Source organism: Pogoniulus pusillus, chromosome 12 (assembly GCF_015220805.1).
Source record: "Pogoniulus pusillus isolate bPogPus1 chromosome 12, bPogPus1.pri, whole genome shotgun sequence".
NCBI lineage: Eukaryota > Metazoa > Chordata > Aves > Piciformes > Lybiidae > Pogoniulus > Pogoniulus pusillus.
The window spans coordinates 21889433-21906551 of NC_087275.1; the positions used below are offsets into that span (position 1 = coordinate 21889433).

Sequence of the window (17119 nt, forward strand, 5' to 3'; positions counted from 1 at the left end):
TTCTCTAACTGAAACCTATTACACTCGTTTAAACCCTACTTTATTAATTTCTTGCAGAAGATCCATTTATAAGTATAGGTCAAATTCTCTTAAAGTAGTATTTACCCATGTGTACAGTATAGAGTCGGGATCGTGCCTTGTTAGGTGTTCTGGCACCTTGTGGATATCATATTAGGATTAAAGAGTTGTCCAATCTTTCATGTCTCAAAGTACTTAAGAGTATTTTTCTGATACAGCCAATCTTTCATAAGACAGTAGTATTCAATGCACAACAGTTACAGTAGAGCATTTTCTGCTTTGCCATCAGATTCTAGGGAAGTAGACACTTGTAGGGAGACATCTAACAAAGCTGTAGGCAGGAGGATTTTTGTCACTAATTTATTATTGGCTTTTATTCTTGACAGATGTAGCAACTGATTGAGTCTTCCTACTGCTGCTGAGAAGGGATATGCTTCCTTGGCCACAACTAGGCTACTTGAATTCACACCCTCTTGCCACTAACACTTTATGAAAACACATCTTATGAAGATGGCCCAAGCCATCTGAGTATTTGTGGTAATGTATGACAAGACTTGAGGTCTCAGAAATGACTAAGCTTGGCATCACCAAATATCAGTCAATTTACGTTCTCATTGAATGCATCAGCTCTCTTTACGAGCGAGCAAATGCAGTGGGAGAGGGAATCCTGTCTTTCTAAATCACACTTTCTGTATAGTTTTGATGCCAGTGTGGAGATCACCTACTGCTTAACTCAGCCTGCATCTTCTAATTTCAACTGGGGATGGGACTTGCAGTGTAACCTACTGGATACATAACTCTCACAGAAAAAAAGGGCTATGCTGTGCTCAGCTAATGAAAGTGCAAAGTGCTACTTGATATGCCATTGTGCTTTACTTTACCGACAGCTGCCAAACATCTTGAGGACTCATAATGCAAGCAAACAAAATATTTTGGTTTGCCCTATTAAATGACATTAAACATTATAGCTGCCCTTGTATACATGACAATGTGTAATGCAGCAAGCTTTTATTTCCCCTCCCTTGTGGACGTATTTTTGGAGAGTTAACTAACATTAAGTGTGATTGATACTATGCTTTAGCTGATAACTGTTAAAGTAGAGGCTTATGAGTTGAACACACTGGAGAAATCACTGATAGAAAACACTGAAGCTACGTAAACTTTAAGTGCCCTAATTTTGAAGTACTTCCTCTGAACATAATCTATGATGACAGACATTTTCTGTGAAGAAATTTAAAGACCTCCCAGCCAGACCTGCCATAAGACCTTGATAGTTCTTTAATTTGGTATTTTGGTTTGAGAATATTAAGAATTCGTTCAGACTGTAGTGCAGCCACATCCAGGTACTAGAAAGGGATTCTGTGTTCAGCAACATGGTGCTATGCTCCTTGGCTGCAATGGACCCTAACTGTGGGCTCAAGAGCTCTGGTTTCCTCAGAGTATGCTTTTTGGGTGGAAGATGATGCTTCAGACAAATGAATATGCTCTGTTCTGCTTCATTGCTGTGCAAGGAGCAAAGAAATGAGGGAGAAGGTAGTAAAATGGTGTTATAGGGTTTTACATTTTTATCACAGATGAAATGCTGACCCCTGACTCTAGCTTTGCAGTTATTTCCCAGCCCATCTTTCAGAGGAGACTTTTCCCAAGAAAACCTTTTAGCCTCAGAGTTGTTGTTTGTTTGTTTTGGTGGTTGTTATGGGTGGACTTTGTTGTTGTTGTCGTTTTTTTTCTTCCCTCTCCCCCAGCAAAGGCCTTGGAAAACACAAGAGATGCAGCACAACATGAGTACTTGAGAGCTCTCATTCCTATCCTCTGAACTTCATGTTGCAATCTTCTTAGGCAAAATTCCTTCCTCTAAATTAAAAACAACAACAGCAACAAAACAAACCTAACCCCGAAAAACCCACACTGTAGAAATAAACGCAAATTTTGCAGTAGGAGACAGTAGAAACTCTAATAGCTTCTACTCTACAAATCCTAGCACAAAAGGACTTCAAATGCCTCATGTCACTCTCTGCTTTCAAAACTGTCTTGGAGATAAAATCTCCACTGTAGTGGCTGCAGGATGAGCAGATGCCTAAGCCAGCTGTTAAGCAGCTGCTGTGCATTTTAGCAGCAGATGAGCAGTGCATGGCAGCACAGGAGTTGGAGTGGGCAGCAATGAGTGGTGCTGCAACTGGCTGTACAGTGTTTGACATGGGCTAGCCCCACTCTAGCCGTAATTCTACCAGCTGCAAGGACAATGTAGCACGCAGCCTGAGTAGTCAGAAGCATTGCTGAGGAGTGCTTGAGAGTGAATTCGCCATGGAATGACTCTTGCTGTGTATGCAATACAGCTGGAGAAGTGGTGACATTCCCTTTATCACCTCCTCTGGGGTTTGCAAATGTTTCTGGACATTCCCTTCTCCCCTCTCCTATTTAGGAAGTCCTGAATATGTATTTCTGATGGGTAGGGAGAAAGAATGTAGATTACTTCATCACAGCATTTAAGAGATACACTCTTCTCTGGGTAGTACACGTGGGAAAGAGGAAATTGTTTCTCAGGAGGAAGAGTTCATGTTAACTGCAAGATAAGTGTGTTCTGGGTGCAGCTGAGTGTTGTTTGCACTGTGCAATGGGGATGAGGGCGAGACAATTTTAGCTCCTCCAAAGCTGGGTAGCTGGCACATGCTCAGTCTGCAGGTAGACCAAATAGTCAGTTTGTAGGCAAGCACGGCTGCAGAAGACAAAATGCATCAAATCCCTATAGGCTTTGTAAATCTATTCTTTAAAAAGAACAAGTAGGTTTAAGCTGGACCACCTCAGTAAGGAAAATGTTGGAAGTTCTGGATGCTTTTCCCTTTCCTCATGTCAAAAGAAAATTATTCTTTTCAGAAATGATGGCAAGAATCTTCTTGGCTTTAGTTCAGCTCTCTGGCTCTGGTGACAAGTGACATCACTCTGGCAAGATTACTGAGAAAGGAGCTGAAACTTCTGCTTTGGAACTTGAGCACATGGTAATGTAGAACATGGGGAAACTCAGATGTCAGGAAATGGCATCTGCGAAGCCAGAGGTGAAAAGGTTATACTTCAAACACATTTAGTTGAGAAATACACTTGGACTCTACAACTATCTAACTTTTATTCATAAACTAAAGGGGGAAAAAAACCAAACAACAAACAGAAACAACCAATTTAAAAAAAACCCCACAAACCCAAGAAAATAGTACTCCACTTCATCTCATTGTACTTAGTCTTTCCAGCAGACTTGCAAGGAAATTAAGTGAAATAAAACAATGTAGAAAAGTGCACAATATTATGTGCACAAGGAAGTGCAAAACCAGGTTGTAGAAAACTTTTTTTTTTTAATTAAAAACTCTTCAGTGTTCTCTGGATGAATAATTTGCCTGTTTCCTCTAGCTTCCCCACTCCTATTAAAGCTGCACTTTTCAGTTGCACCAGAAAAAAAATAAACTACACCTGTCACCAGCACTCCTTGTTTATAGAAAAAAAGTGCATTTGGAGGGAACCTTTGGTAAACTGTAGTAACTGAAACTAAGAGACTTGGATTCTTGCAAATGACACTGAGTCCTGTGATTTCATTCCCTGCACTCTCAGGATGCTGCTGTGTGCTCTTTACTGTTAGACTGCCTTAATGCTGACTGCTCAGTAGGTGGGCTGGGTGCCTGAGATGTGTAGTACAATTCTGCTTTCTGGGCTAGATTGCTATATGGATCCTATAGTTGTAGGTTTTGGTTCTTGATGCTTTTGCAGATCTATGCAAATGAACTTTACTCTTCTTGAAATCTTGCCTTTTCACTGCCTTTCAAGTTTCTTGCTTGAAAGGGCACAGTTGAGTCACTTCCCCTAAGAGTAAAGGGTCCGGAGGGTGTGATAAAACAATTTATATGTGAGGAGCATTTGCCAGTATTTATTTTTTAAGTATGATAATGTGGGTTTGAGGCCTTTCCTTCTACACAAACTTGACAGGAGATGGACACTGAGATAGTAGCTGGACTAGTTATCTGAGCTCCTCTCCCAGACCAGCAGCAGCAGCAGAGCCCTGTGAAGCCTGTTGGGAAACTGCAATTAGTAACTCAGCGTCAGCACAGGGAATTCATGCCAGTACAAGACTGCACCAAGATAGCAGCACTTCTCCAGACCCTGTTAGCACAAGTACTTCTGCTCCACGCCTCGGCATGTGGTTAGGATGTGCCTGAAGATGCTGAGATGACATTTTAAAGACATATGTGAAGACATGAATGTGAAACTAATGTCTGAGGTCAGGTTGCTTTGAAAAACCTGTGCGCAGGTTTATCTACTGTATATATGCATCCCTATATGCCTCTGAAAAATCAAGTGTTCATTGAGAGATTTCACTGAGTATATATTCACATTCTGCATGTGTGTGTAGGGATTTACTAGACTGTGGCTGAAACATTTCATTGTTCAAAGGACTGTTAATATTTTATTACTCCCTTCCCCTTTTTTCTCTCACCTGTTAAAGCTAGTCTCTCAATTAACATGTGCCTGCAATGTCCTGTTGCCTGGACTGGACTGCCACCTTCTGTGTGTGTTTAAGTATGTTCAGCTTCTGGGGGGGGGGGGGGGGGGGGGGGCGGCGGGAGGGGTGGCTGGTTCTATGGCTCCCACTCAGGATGACACTAAAGCTGTGTAGCACACTTCAGAAAAGGAATCTAAGTAGAGGTGTGAGAAACGAAAACCAGATCAATTCTCTGATTGATTGTTAAATACTAATCATAGAAGCCTAGGCTGGGTTGGAAAGGATCCTTAAAGATTATCTACTCCAACCCACTGCCACATGAAGAGGCATTTTTTTCTGGATTAGATTACTCAAATCACTATTCAGTGTTACCTTGAACCATCCACAATTTCTTTGGGTATCCTGTTCCAGTGCCTCACCACCCTCATAATAATTAATATCACTCTTACAACCGATCTAAATCTACCCTATTTCAGTTAAAAAGTCACTGCCCCTTGTCCTGCCACTATAGACCCTGGTGAAAAGTCTCTTATATGCCTCTTTACTTAAAAGCTGCTTTAAGATCTCCGTGGAGACTTAATTTTCTCCTATGCTGAACAACCCTAATGTTCAGCCTTTCTTCAGATGAGAGGTTTCCCATCACTGGCCACTTCTGTAGACCTTTTCCAACAATTCAATGTCTGTCTTCTGTGCTAGCAGCAAATGTAGATGCCATCTACAGTGATAATGTGAGACATATCAGCAAGCTTCCTGAAGAGCTGAATGCACTGTTGCACACGTGTTTTTTTGTTGTTGTTGGGCTTTTTTTGTTTGGTCGGTTTTTAAGAGGAAAATCCTCTACCACTGCCCCGTAGTAGCTTCTCTGGCACACAAGATGTCAAGAAGTGGTAACTGTTCCACCACAATATCCGTCTTCTGAATGTAGTGTGTATCTGCACAATCTTATTTTAGGGCTTTCATAACTGCAGTGTATTGGAGACTTCTTTTGGTTTTTGTGGTGCTCACCTTGGTAAATATTTCAGTAGCCACGTCTGCATTACAAGAAGAGGGCTCAGAGCTGAAAATTTCATAGCCCCTTTCCAGATATAACTGATTAAGTCTGCTAGAAGGAAAAATACATCCTGATCTCTGGCTTTACTTTGCTTACACTTGTATTATCAGATTAAACTCAAAGCAATTGCTTTTTGATTTTGTGAGAATTGAAATCTATAGCTGTGAGGTCTCACTGCTAACTCAGGATTCAGTTTTAGTCAAGTGCTAAAATACTTCTGTCAAGTTAATCTACAGAAAGGCAAAATTATCCTGATTTCAAGCTCACATAGATGTATGAGAAATTGCCTTCATATCATCAGTTGCTTTGTACTTTTCCAGGGTGATTTTCCTCCACTCTTCTTTATCCTAAGACCCCACATGGAGTACCATGTTCAGCTCTGGGGACCCCAACATAAGAAAGACAGTAACCTGTAGGAGCAAGTTCAGAGGACTGGAGCACCTCCCCTATGAGGATAGACTGAGATTTAGTATTGTTCAGCATAGTGGGAAAAAAAACTAAAAGGTCTGAGAAGACCTTAGAGCAATCTTCCAGTAAGTAGAAAAGGTCTACAGAAAATGGGAAGAAGGACTTTATACAAGGGCTTGTAGTGACAGGAGAAGGGGTCACTGCTTTAAGCTGAAAGACAGTAGGTTTAGATTAGATGCAAGGAAGAAGGTCTTTACTGTGAGGCTGGTGAGGCACTGGAACTGGTTGCCCAGAGATGACATGGATGCGCCTTCCCTGGAGGTGACTGAGGTCAGTTTGAATGAGGCTTTGAGTATCCTGTTCTAATGAAAATTGTCCCTGTCCATGGCAGGGGTGTTGGAACTGGATGATTTTTAAGAGCTTTCCAACCCAAACCATTCTATGAAATACCCTACTCTAGGAACTGGTGGCTGCATGTGGGTTTATGAGTTCTCTAATAGAAATCTTCCCTCAAAACTCAAAGGCAACAAATTAATCTGAAACCTACATGTGCAAAAATATCTTGTTATCTTGTTTTTCAAAGTCCACGTTGATTTGTATTAGAAAAGCATGATGACTCATGACTTGGGCAAATCCTTCTGTGTGATTTCTTGCCACCTTATCTTTTCTTTCACATTTGATTTCTTTGCTAGCTGCAAACTGACACCTGGGCTTTTGTGCAGCACTGACTTTGTGACTCTGTGTGTGCTACGTAGTGCAAGGAAGCTCCTTGTGTAGGAGGTTTTAGCTGCTGTGGCATGCTGTGAGTTTGTAAACAGTGACCACTCATAACCCGAGTAGTTAAGCAGGGTTTCGGGTTTTGGTGTGACTAGTAAGCTGGATGTTTTGTCTGAGTCTTTTCTCTTATTCAGCTGGCATGTTGAGGCACCAAAGTGCCTGTGCTTATTTTCAGCCTAGTGTTCGTTCTCCGACCTTCGCTAAACTGGAGCTCAGCACGTTCAGTTCAAGGACTCGGGAAAAGCAAAAGGTTAAAGAGTAGAAATAAAGGCAAAACTGTATTTGAGAAAAATAGTTGGGGGTGCCTTTTGGGGTGTCGGGTGAAAGCTGCCTTTTGCGTTACCGATAGCCTGAGCCTCACTTCTCATTTTGCAGCCGAAGGGCTCCCCGTCTGGCAGTCAGTGGAGCGGAATTACAGGGCTGAAACGTTTTAACCAGGAAACCTTTCAGCCGGTGTCTTTTCTCTCTCCAGCTAACTGCCACTTAGTACAAAGAAAAACAACCAACCCAAACTCAGCTTTTCTTTTTCACTTTTCCCGTTTCCACATCGGAAGCAATTCTAAAAGACTTTAGCAAAAAACTCATATTCCAGATACTCAGTTTTAGCACTTAATACAAGATAGAAAACTTTAATCTCTTACTTACCTATGTGGAACCTCTCAGTTTCTGTGCGAATGTGCTGAGATTCAAACACGCTGCTGTGAGGAACTGGTGCCTTGAATGAGGAAATGCTGGTGCAGGGCAGGACGTGGAGCAATGACTCAGATCACAAGGGCTGTGTTTCTTGACAAGCCGAGGAATAAAAGGACTTATTGACAGTGCTCACTCTAGTGTGCTCAGCTGATGTAAGAACTTGCTGTCTACCACTTCAGCCAGAGACAAAAGCTCAGGAACATTAAATATCTCATCTCCTAACTTTCCCCAAGTTTTAGCTGTTTATGATAATGCAGTATTCTGGTATTGCAGTCCTTTCCAGGAGAACTGTCTGCCTATGGCTGACAGAACACATGTTCCTGTTAAGAAGCATTTCTTCGCATGAATGTGCCACTTGAAGATGTTCAGGGTAAGCATTTTGGTAATGCTTCTGAAGTAACTTTTGTCTCTTAGCTCAATCAGGCACTTGAGATTTTGCTTGCTTCTTTTCCTTAGGAAAACTACAAAACCCAAACCAATCAAACAAAACCCCTCAAAGCCAAATGAACAAATAACAAATACAAAAAACCCCAACACATACATTTTTGCAATTATTTGTAATTGACATTCATGTATTTAATGTCCTAGACACTGAAACATGGAAGCTACCATCATGCCTCTCCAAACTTGTGTTGTCAAAAAGCTATCTGTTGTTTGCTGTACAATCAAGCACTGTTCTTTCACAGGCACTCTGCTCTTGATGCATAGCTACTGAGCAATGTTTAGCCCTCAAGTTTTAAAACAACTGAGGTAGAAACCTTTATCTTTCTCCTAGAGAGAACTCTTGTTTGCACCTTGCTGAGCTGTTGCCTTGGGTATGGGTGCCTAGGGTGCTCTGCTATGTCATCTCCCTCTCTGGAGATATTCAAAACCTGCCCAGATGCATTCCTGTGTGATCTGGTATAGATGATCCTGCTCTGGCAGGGGGCTTCAACTGGATGATTTTTTGAGGTACTTTCCAGCCCCTGACGTTCTGTGATTTCATACAGGAACGTAACTTTTCTTTGTTTGGGCATTTGCTTCCATGGATAATATGCACACATCAGAATTGGAGAAATACACTAGGTGGATTACATTCAACTTTTGTCTTTACTAGTTTCTGGGAGGGCTCTTTTGAGTTTTCCTTTTGTTTTAAGTAGCATGTGTGAATATGCACTTAAAATGTGCTGTTAGTGTTGAACTTTTCATTTACATAAACATGCCATAAATAGCATACCAATTGATTTAAAAGAGTTGGTATCCTAAACATTTTTCTCCATCTCAACTTCTCTGCTTATTCCTTTTCTGCTTTGGTAAGGCTACAAAATCCCTTTTCTCACCCTGTTGCTGTTCTAGCTTGCAGAAGATGATAGATCTGGATTATTAATAATGCATTCATCTAAAACTGCTCAACATACAAACCAGTCATGTGAAGACCATTATGTGGTCATGTGGCTGGAGAACATGGCCATAGAGCTATTACCTAATTTGATTTTTTTCAGTGATAAAACCAAAGAAATCCTGCTGGTCTTTACTTACCAGGATAAACCACAATAACACGTACAGAGAGTGTGGTTATGTTTTTGGTTTGCTGTGGACAAAACCACCACAATTGACAAGTCTTACTAGTTGCTCACAAGACAGAAGGGAGGTACAGTGGTTCCTTGATGTTCCACTACACTGAGTACAGTTAAATACAGTTAAATATGAAATATGATAACTCAGTAGAAGTGCTGCCATGGCTTTTCACAGTACTAGGTCCACACCCCCCCACACCCCCCCCCCCCCCCCCCCCCGCCAAAGCAGGAGATACCTAGGGCAGGCTGCACAGGAATGCAAAAAGGCAGGTTTTGAAAGTCTCCAGAGAAGGAGACTCCATAAACCTGTTCCAGTGCTTGGTTACCCTCATGGTAAAGAAGTCTCCTCATGTTTAGGTGGAACCTCCTGTCTTCTAACTTGTAGCCTTTGTTCCTTGTCCTATCACTGGGCATCACTGAAAAGAGACTATAACCTTCATCTTCACACCCACTCCTCAGATATTTATAGACATTTCAGTCTTCTTAAGGCTAAGAAGCCTTAGGCCTCTCTGCTTTTCTTCATAAGAGAGAGAGAGATGTTCAAGTCCCCCAGTCATCCTTGTAGCTCTCTATTGGAGTCTCTCCAGCAGGTCCCTGTTTCTCTCTTTGGAGAAAACTGGGGAGCCCAAAACTGGATACAGTATTCCAGGTGTGCTCTCACTAGGGTGAAGTAGAGGGGGAGGAGACATTCTCATATTTTCCTGTGTAACCAGATTTTCTGTCTCCATCAGTGGGCTCACTATTTCCCTAGCCTTCGTTTTGTCCTCTCTGTGTCTGCAGAAGCCTTTATTGTTGTCTTTGACATCCTTAACTTGATCCAGTTTTAGGTGGCCTTTAGCTTTCTTAACAATATTTCTGCATGCTCAGACAGTTCTTCTTTATTCCTTTCAGGTAACCCACCCTTGTTTTCCCTGTCTGTATGCTTCATCATTGTATTTGAGCATTGACAGGAGCTCCTTGTTCATCTATGCAGAAATCTTGGCGCCTTTCCTGACTTCCTACTTGTTGGGACCAAACACAGAACATATGTATGTTGAGACAAGCTACCAAACCAACAGCAAATGTTTAAGCTGATGGATGCACTAAAGGCCATTGCCTAATGCCTTGTTGATTTTTTTTCGGTCTCTGAGACTGCTCATTTCAGTGTTTGGAGATGTTTGAATGGTCAGTACATTTTCATGCTGCTTTTCTCAGTCTTGCTTTTTTCTATTCTCATCACCCTCTTTGCTGTGTCCTTCATATTTGCTCAAAAGCTTTCAACAGAAGCAAAATGCAGTCTGCTTTTCCATAGAATACAGCAGTCTGTTTAAAATAACTTCCTGTTTTTGTTATACAACAGCTGCCCACACATCTGCTCATTCACACACTTAATCAAATGCTTTTCAAAGCTGGAGCTAGACTATTTTCACTGCATATAGGTGGACAAATAGAAGGGAGGCTTATATAGTTTTATTTCCAATATTTGGAACTAGATGATATTTGAGGTCCCTTCCAACCTAAACCATTCCATGAATCTGGAATATAAACTTGGTTTCAAGTAAGTATTGCTGTAGGCAGGACAAGGGACCTGTGTAATCTCCTTCAGTCCTACATCAGCAGATTGTAGCCTTGTGTTCATAATCAGACTGGCTTCTGACCCTGATGGCAGAAAACTCCAAATAAGTCACTGTTTTTTTTATTATTATATGTCACTGTCACTGCTGACCTTACCTGACATTATCAATACATTTAGAAATTTTTATCTCCCCTCAACTCCCCTGCTGTTATCAGTTGAACAAGACAATGCAAACAGCCTTACTCAGGCTCAGTTCAAAAGGAAAATACAACCTCTATTAGTCACTAGTCTCAGAAGATGGGTCTTTTGTGGGTAGGCAGTATAGATCAGCTGTAGCTTGTTTACTCTATCTACTTGATTTTGGTAAATCTTACCTCCTTTTCAGACTGGTTGGAAACTAAAAAGGTATTTATATCAGGCTGATGTGCTCTTGAGATCTGTGTACTTGACTGTAGACTGAGGCTTTACTGTCTCTGAGAAGCATTTCAGTTGTGACTGGTCTCATTGCTTCTGCTCACTGGAGGTTATCTCTCTCCATTCATGTTACATGACTAGGACTCAGTCCAGAATGACAGAGGATGCAGAGATGCAAAGAAATAATGAGTGTTCATTCTGGCTTTGGAATCATTTGAGCAATAGTGAAGGTCCTCTCACAGCAAAACAACTGGAGTAGTAAAAACTGAAGAAGTGTGTTCATTTGCAAACAAAGAGGCAGCATTCATCAGTGTTCCCATCCAAGATGAGAAATGTTCTTTCAAATTCTGGCAACAGGACGTACTTGGCAAGAAATGCGCATACATGGCTGAGCCCTAATGAACTGAATGTACAAACAGAAGTGGGAATAAAAATTCAGCTCAACTGTGAGAAAGGAATGAGAGTGGAGTTGATGTCAGCCCAATCCCTTAAGCAACAAGGTTTTCTGGCCAGCTGATTAGCTGCTTGCTCCTCTCCCCCCAGTATACCCTGAAGCAGGTGACTGCACAGGTACTTAGGATTTTGGGCACTCAGGGTGGAGAAGGATTTGTGTTTTTTCTGCAGAAGTTTCCATGTTTGCCAAGGCTTCTGGGATTTCCCAGGGAATAGCAGCAAGCTAAGGGACACTCTGAAAGCGTGAATTGATCCACCTATCTGTTTTTTCTCCAGGCATAGGGTACAGTGTTTTGCTATGAAGGGACCTACAGTGATCATCTCATTTAAATCCCTAACCACTTTAGGGCTGACCAAAGGTCAAAGCATGTTAATGGCATTGTCCAAATGACTCTTAAATGTTGATAGGCTTAGGGCATCAACTACTCTTTCTAGGAAGCTTGTTCCAGTGTTTGACCACTGTCTTGGTGAGGAAATATGCCCTTGTGTTGAGTCTGAACCTCTCCTAGGATCATAGAATATTTTGACCTGGAAAGATTGAGTCACGCTCTTCACAGGACTACCTAAAACTAAACCATCTTATTAAGAGCACCACCCACATGCTTCTTGGCAGGTATAGTGCCGTGACCACTTCTCTAGCACAGTTTGGAACCTTTCCCGCATGTCCTGTCACATAACGCCACACAGAAGAGATCAGCACCTCCCTCTCCACTTCCCATTCTAACAAAGATGTAGGGAACAAGGAGGTCACACCTCAATCTCCTTTTATCCAAACCAGACAAAATGATGTGAACTGTCCTTGTTGGTTAGATGAGCAGGGCAAGGCCTGAGTAGTCTGAGCAAGGATACCTACCTCTGCTGCAGCAAGGGGACCCTGATTTGTGCTTGGCAAATAATTCTGATGAGCAAACTGTCATTACAGGCTTGACTCACCCCACCTTCTCCACCACCCCAGTTGTATATTGGCCTTCCTAGCTTTCCTGGTGCTGCTGCCCCATCTCTCAAGCCCTCTGGGTGACTCACTGAAAAGGCATGTTTTTTGTTTCATCTCTTCATTGGATTCTGGCACATCTCAACGTGTGTTACCTATCTCTTCCACAGACACTTTCCTCCCTTCATTTCTACATGCCAGCCACAGGCCTACCTGTGCTGGCCAGAACAGAGTTGATGAAACTGCCCAAGGTGGAAATCTGAATGATGGTGTAGAATCTGGTCTTGTTCTTGGGGCTGGCTCAGTAGTGGCAGGGAGAGGGCTCTCCTCTGTCTAGGATTACATAGGTGAGCATACCATCTTCTGATGGATATTTCACATTCCAACCAGCTATCCATCAGAGATATGTACTTCAGACCTTCGGCATAGTCACAGGAATGATGTTTGCAGTCCTTCGGAGATCCAACTGCTCAGACTATTGCTAGTTATAGGAGTAGTCTTTTCATTCAGTCATGACAGGGAAACCATGTAATCCAAACGCCAAAGCCCTACAACTTGATTTATATATGACCCTATATATGCTGTGTGGTATCTTGTGCAAGGTATGTCAAACCTAATACATACATTCTAAACACAAGTAATTCCTGCACCCAACAGTGCAACTCTCCATGGGTGGTACTCTTCTAGATCTCATTTTTGGGTTCCTAAAGTGCCACTCTCTACCATGGAAGAGGAGCTGCCTAGGGCATTCCTATCATTCAGGTTTTAGGCTGCTTTCCAGGAAACCTTTCAGCTCTGCTTTCTTCTAAATCTGTTTTCTTGCTTGACTGATGATCTGTCTGCATGCCAACCTTAAGACATGTCTACCATCTGTGTCTTAAGCAGCTGCTGCCAGCCACAGCATCTTGAGTATTCTCAAGCCTTGTTTCCATTGTGTAAGGCAGGGCTATATAAATCATCATGCTTTTCTTAAGGCCTGTGACACCTTGGCTCACATCCTCCCTGAAGGAGAGATGCCTTCTGTGGTTAACTGAACCATGTGTTGAGACAAAACGTCCTGTTTTATCTCTATGCAGCACAAATCCTGCTCTTGCAGTGGTCATGGCCATGCTGAAAGCACTCCCTTCCTCTGCAGAATGCTCCAGTTCTGGGGGCAAAGGAACTCCCTTTTTCCATCTTGATGAAATCTGACCTTTGCTGAATATAGTGCTGCAGCTCCAGTCACTCCTGGTAGATATACATATAAATTTTATTTTTCCCACAGAGATTTCTTGTTCCCGAAAGATTATGCTCTGTGAATACTAGTAGCAATGAAGTGCCTATTTTCCAGGTGCTATCTGCAGTTCTTTACTCCTAAACTGTCAGACATTGGTCTAATAGTCAATTCATTTTGGCAACTGCTGCTGTGCTGTGAGTGTCCAAAGGCCTGTGTAGCCCAACCCATTCTCTATGGCTGTGACTCACGCAGATACTGAAATGAGCAAAGACTTTGTGTCTGCAGAACCATCTGACAGTAAGTTCAGATCTCTCCATGTCCTTCACCTAGAAACACGCTATTGAAGTTTAGCTAAGTTTCATGAGAAGCAGCAGACCTTTTCCAAGTGTGAAAGTTCAGGTAGACTTTAATAACTGCCAGTGTAATTAAGTTCTGCCAACCTGTGGGATGCATTATGTCAAGAAGGTGAAAGAAGCACATGTTGCTTCAGCAGTAAACAGTGACACTAGCTTTGGTATGTTGGAATTGGAGGGCAGATAGGATTCCAATCTTTCCTCCCTGAAAAGTAAATAGTGTGAATGAAAGTAGTGATGTTGGGATTGTTTGCATTCAGAGTGGGGTAGACTTGCCACTCAGATAAGGATGTGTGTTTTGCTGGAGCCACACATTTTCTCATCTTGCAAAACCTGACCTGCTTTTGGTGTGCTGCTCCATGGCACTTTGCATGTTCAATTACACTTTGGTGTGCTGCTCTGTTGTGCTCACGTCTGCAATTACACTGACTGCTTGCATGGAGCTTCCAGTCAGCAGAGATACGTTACACAGTTATTTATCTGCAGACTGAGTGATCTAACCCAGCACCTAGGTGTGCAGTGATTAAGAATATAGTATGCTTTGTGAAATGTGTAGCGAATGATGTGTGAGAGTGCTGGGTTGTAAATCTAGACTTCCACAGGTGGGGATTAGGATCTACTTCCAGCTTCAAAGCAAATTTCTTAATCTGTTTTTTTGACTAGGTCTATAAATCAGGTAGTTTCCTCCTAGTTTGTCTGGAGCAGCAGCCTACAGATTAAAACAAAACTCCTTTCTTCACCTGTCTTCAAACCCTACCCCAAAGGCTTCTGAAAAGTATGCAGACAAGGGTCACACCTTTATTTCTGCAATCCCACAGGGCTGTGAAGTGCTCAAGCCTGAGCACCTGTGACCTGGGGACAATCAAACCAGTTTTAATGGAAAAAATGGTTCACACCAGAAGAGATAGTTGAAGTGGAATGCCTGTTACCTTTTCTCAAGACTTGAAGACCCAGCAATGCCTTAAATGCACATACAGATACTGGTGGATTACTTTTGCCAAGTTTTCAGAGGAACAGTTTATTTGACTTTGTTTGTTTAGAAATAATTTTCCATCCAGATCTGTTGTGATGCAATAAGACTTGCTCAAAAGTGAAGCTAAAACACATTGTATGAAGCCTGTCAGCAGCTGCCACATTGCCAAGAACGCTAAGGAAAGGCACTGGCTCACTGTGCATAGCCTGGTAGGTTTTGTGGTTGGTAATTCCAGTTGGATCATATGTTTCTGAAGAGGGGCTCATATGAAGGGCCAGGCCTTTTTTTTTTTTTTTCTTAATTAAAAAGAAAAAGCAAAAATTTCCCACACAGAGCTTTATCTCCAGAGGAATGGTGAAGTGTCACTGGGCTCGAGCAGACTGAAAGACTTTCTTTTGTTATTCTCTTCTTTCTTCTTCCTTCTCTCAGTTGGATAAAATTGTTCCATGAGAAATACCTTAACAAGCAGCCATCTGCCTCATGCAGGCATGTAAAATACAACTTAAAAAAAACCCACAAATCTGAAATCAAACAGAACAGATGTGTGGACTTCATGGTTTTGTTTAATTCTTTTGCTTTTCACCACTTGAAGGCACCCCTCAGATCTGAGCTATGCCCTGACACGCTAGAACTCCTGACTGGGAGTCTCTCCTGAGCAGAGACCTGGCATAGTGGCTCACCCTGGCTGATAATCCCTGAAGACCTGTCTATGTAACTACTTGCTCTCCTTCTCCAATCCTTCAGTTTCTGGGTGTGGTTCTTGCGTGAGCTGGTGCTAGGGGCCTAGGTGACCTTCTTGGGATGCCAACTCCCTGCCTCGCCCTATGCACAAATGGTCAATACATTTTCCTGGAAGGGACTTTCATTATCTTGGCAGTTTTATTGCTTGGTTCAGGAGGTCAGGAACCAACACAGAGGTGGACTTATCATTCTGGTATGAGCATTCAATAGTGCATCTCAACTGAAAGAGTAAACCCCTATGCTGCAGACAGTACTGATGTGGAAACAGGCATGTGCATGTGGAAAAAGAAAGAGGCTTTAAAAGACCAGTTCTATGATAGGACTTGTGGTATTTTGCTTATACAGAGTTTAATGTCATTGGCAGTTTATCAAACTGATTTGAGCTGGCTAATAAGGTTTCCAATAAGGTTCTAGAAATACCTCAAGTTTGCCTTTTGGTGAAAAAGCAGCTGCAGTGGTTTGGCAATAGTTCAAACATTGTACACTTTTATCCCTTGACCTCATTTTAGTTACTACGATTGCAATAGTGATGCATTTTATAAGTTAGGTAAAATAATAATGGAACATCTGACTGGCAAAAGAGATGAACTGAGGAACAGCATGATGCTGTGGAAAACGTTTTGGAAGCAAACAGTTGTGTTTTGAAGCTACAAATTCAGCCTTGTTAGAGGGATGACATGTGACAGCAGAGATCTCCTGCCAGAAGAAATTAAGAAGGAAATATTAGCACTCACCTGCTGTATTAACGTTGCTTCTTACTGACACATTCTTAAAAAGTTTTCCAGTCTCAACTGAAAGGCATTTTGTCAGCTTTTTTCCTCTTTCCTTTTTTTTTTTTTTTTAAGGGCAAACTTTTTTGTTACGCAACAGATATGAAAGTATAGTCTGACAGCTTGTATGCAATCCTATCCAAAAATAGCAAACAGATTCTGTCGACTTATGACCTCACTCCCGTAGACTGTTGCAAGAAGTAGACTTTCCAGACCAGCAAGTGAAAGGGAAGAAGGTCTCTGCGTGCTGGAGATGAGAGTTCAAGTGCCAACTCAGTTACAGCCTTATGTGATGGTGACCATGGGACTCGGGTGTCCAAATTTCCCAATTAGAAAACATCCCTAGGCAGCACTCCTTGGAATCATGAGTTTTATTATTAAACTCTCAGACTTATTTTGAGGAAGTTGGAAGGTCAGCCTAAGCCTCTGTTGATTAAAAGAGCATCTATCTCGACATAGCAACTTTCTCTGACAAACTGAAACAGGAGACAGGCTTTTTCCTAACAAACTACTTGAAGTTGTCATTAATGGTGAGGTCATTATTGAGCAGTTCCCAACAACTTGGGTTCTGCAGTATGGGACACTGATTTGGACAATCTACTTATGCTTATCAGTGGTGCTGAGAACATACCAAGTGTTGGAAGCATTTTTGTCGTTGTCGTTTTGGAAAGTAGTTGTACAAATTGACACATTGTATAAGTGCCTTGAAAGATGAATGAGACAGGCT

The 17119-nt window shown here is 42.0% G+C and overlaps 1 protein-coding gene across 1 annotated transcript in view; it reads right to left on the minus strand.

Moving 5' to 3' along the window:
• The window catches only part of LOC135180242 (butyrophilin-like protein 10), a 35617-nt gene extending 27996 nt beyond the window's left edge, over positions 1-7621 (minus strand). Inside the window, exon 1 of the mRNA XM_064152630.1 lies at positions 7383-7621. The gene's annotated coding sequence lies outside the window, so the exon portion shown is untranslated. The remainder of the gene's footprint in view (positions 1-7382) is intronic.
• Positions 7622-17119: the final 9498 nt, after the last annotated feature.